General features: G+C 30.2%; 1 pseudogene; it reads left to right on the top strand.

Annotated features, from left to right (window-relative positions):
* Positions 1–2,155: 2,155 nt before the first annotated feature.
* Positions 2,156–3,108, top strand: LOC124539426 (annotated as a pseudogene).
* Positions 3,109–3,655: the final 547 nt, after the last annotated feature.

The following is a 3,655-nucleotide window of genomic DNA, read 5'->3' as shown; positions in this document are numbered from 1 at the left end:
TGATTACACTTTCTTCTTGACCTGAGAGACACGATCTATGTTATACCTTAGGATTATTTCTGACGATTTTCTTATGAAAATAAATATTTTGATTCGACTTAAGAATGAAAACTTCTTTATTGGTGCCGACATCTTCGGTTTTATCGTAAATTATGCATGTGATAATGCTAGTTATTTTGCCAGTTTATTATTAATCTTTGTTTAGATTCAGGATGTAAAATAAGATGGTCGAATGATTGTATATACGATAAATGAAAAACAAATAATAACAAAACAAAATAAATCGAGTCGTATAACCGAATCTATATTTTAGTATAATACTCCCATACGAAATAGTCTTTTTCACCAAATATTTCATAGGATTTACAGTATTTTTTTTTTTAATTTAATCGTCGAAACGATATTTCGTAAAATATTTTTTTAAAAGCAAATTGTATAAATATTTTTTCATATGTCCAGATACTGGAATAACTATTTTGTGTCGATAAATGAAAATGACCAAATAAAAATTTTATTTTTTTTTTTTTCATATTGAACATTTTCAGTGTTTTTTAAATAAACTTTTGAACTTTCGAACGAGAGAAATGTCAAAAATATAACTTTATATGGAAATTTTATTTACTTTTATTTTTGAACAACATCGACAATTAATATGAAGAATATTATTTCGAAACAAATCTTTAATACTTTGTAATGGTTTTATGTGAATTACTTTTAATATAATAATTTTTATTTTTCTCAAGTAAGTAACATGACCAAAATGTACTTTACAAACTCGGACACTTCGAATTCAAGTGTCGCCAACAACAAAATATAATATAGACATAATATAACATATACATATGACATAGGAGCGGACATATAAATACAAATAAGGTTATAACAAGATAAACTTTAAGATACACGACTATAAGCAAATAAAATAACTTAAGCAAAGAACTAAATTATACCTTAAATGATCCATCGTTTTGATCATCGTAACGAGCCGGCAGCTAGTTATCTATGCGACTTTCTTAGTTGTACTAGAGAAATTGGATTCAATACTCAAAAATTTATATAAAAAAATAATGCAACAAAGTCTAAAGGCAGTGCTAGCCATTTATCATCATAGCATTAGGAGACCACTGAAAATCAGTGTAGAAGCAACTATGTTTCTATTTTTCACTGAGTGGATCTCCTTTTGGCTAAATTACACTGCTGCACACTATATATTGTTTTATATTATTTTAATTAATATTTTTTTACTCTCAAAACTTGTTCTGTTGTAGTTGTATTTTTAGTTATTATTTTTTTTTTTCTTGTTTGTTGTATTTTAGGATAAGTGAAATTTTGTTATGTTTCGTTTTTTATGTTGTGTGAAAGTTGCTCAATAAATTTTTAATATTATTATTATTATATATCAAATTTGCATGTCTGCTTTATTACATTATAAAAAATCCCATTAAATAAACAAGAGACTACAAACATACATTTGCGTCCCGTTTGCAATTACATAACTTTTACGTTAAGGGTAAAAAGGAGGGAAGCATGTCTTAAAGATAAAACACCCAGTCTTATTGCCTCCATCAAGAGAGCTGATATTTTCGCCGAAGCTTGAAGCAAAATAACGGGGAGCTACTAGCACGCTTCCCACGATTTGAAGTTGTTAAGATTGTACATGAGTTAAATCCAAAATGTAAATGATACTTGTGTCAGAATAAGATGTTAGGGAAAGCTTATTCAAAAGGTTATAAAGAAAATAATCAATCGTTTAATATATTTACAAAACCATTTAATATATTTACAGACTAGTCATCGCCCGCGGGTTCGTTCGCGTTTTAGGAGATTGGTTGTCATGTGTTACGTAAAAAAGAGCCTTTTCTTTCCTTGTAGATCAAGTTTGCTTTAAAGCAAATTTCGTCATTCGGTTCATTGGTTTTGCTGTGAACTAAAACTATTATCTTTAAAATTATTGCGTAATTTTTGGTTTTGTTACGGTTTTTTTAATAGATAGAGTCATTCAGTTAGTTAGTTATATCAAAAGAAAAGTCTTTGCATATAATAAACACTGATAATTTTTTTTGGCGGGTAGGCGTGGAATAACAAAGTCATAAATTTTATTGCTCTTAATTTTATTGATAAATAAAATATAAAATCAGTATTAAAATCTAAACTCTATATGTATATGTGACCACTCACCAACTGCCAGCTACTGCAATATCAAATAACAACTGTGACTTAACTATATACAACAAAGTAAGCTAAAATATTCACACCTCTTATACCTATCTATAACTATGGAGTCTATCAAGAACACAATAGAAGAACTCACTGCACTATTTAATACAAAAATGGCTGAATTCCAAAAAGAATTAAAAACCTCCATCCCAGCAACGAGCCCCACATCAAATATTAACAGTCAGTTCAATTTATTTCGGTCATTTGTTCTGACAGCCTTAGAAAATTTACAACTACAAGTCGAATTTCTATCAAGGCAATATGACCAATTAGAAATGCATTCTAGAAAGAAAATTATTCTGTTGCATGGAATTGCTGAAGATTCTAAAGAGAATGTCACTGTGCGTGCCTCAAAACATTAGCTGAACATCTGAATATTCCAAATATTAGCCCCGACTCCTTTAGACATTGTCATCGTTTAGGGCATATGATTACGAAGAAGCCCCGTCCAGTACTAATAAAGTTTAAAGACCAATCTGTCAAAGATAAGGTCTGGTCCACCAAGTCCAGTTTGAAAGGCTCCGGAATAACCATGTCTGAGTTTCTCACAAAGGGCCGCCACAAAACATTCCTGGCCGCAAGACAAAGGTTCGGGGTTGCAAAGTGTTGGACCAGAGACGGATTCATTATAGTTTTGTCTCCGGATGGCTCGCGGCATCGTATTACCACCATGGCGGAATTGCAAGCTATTCAGAGAGCTGAGAGCGATTCCTCAGTCCCGCAGATGTCACCTGATGTCGAGGAAGCCCCCAAACCATCCAAAGGCATTAATCCTAGGCTTAAGAGGACTGTGAAAAAACAAACGTAATGCTTTGAGCATTGATAGTCCGCCTCAGTATGTATTCGCGTCTTTGTTTACATTAACTGATTCATATAACTTTTCAAACATTGACTTAGTTTATCTTTACCCACTTTTAACTAACAATAACAAATATAACTTCTAGTGCAAAAATACGTAATATATTAATTGACATTTGACTGCTAACAGATTACATATAAGTTCTTGTTAGGCTGCGTTCGGAAATTATTAGTCTAAGTGAGGTAAAGATTTCATTCAAACCCTTTGTAACTTTGCTATGCAGGCATTTATGCTGATAATTTTTTTCTTAATTTAAATTTTTACTAGAAATTATTTTAATTTTCTTTATTTGTTGATATGTTCTTTTTTTTTCTCTGTATTTTTGATTACTTGTATTTTGTTATAGTGTATTTTTTTTTCTGTTGTTTAAGTTGTAACTATAACTTTGCTATGTCATAGTTCATTCATTTTTCTCTTGTTATTTCATGTAGCTGGTGGGTTAGAAGATTGTCGGTGATTGCACTTTAATATTATTAGTTTATTTTAGTTTATAAGTTATATATTATATTAATTTATTATTATTATATTTTATATATAATTGTAGTCCATATATACTCGTTATGTCGTCTGATAGTATCT

Source organism: Vanessa cardui, chromosome 22, assembly GCF_905220365.1.
Source record: "Vanessa cardui chromosome 22, ilVanCard2.1, whole genome shotgun sequence".
Taxonomy (NCBI): Eukaryota; Metazoa; Arthropoda; class Insecta; order Lepidoptera; family Nymphalidae; genus Vanessa; species Vanessa cardui.
The sequence above is the reverse complement of the archived record's forward strand: the minus strand, read 5'-3'. Positions and strand labels throughout refer to the sequence as shown.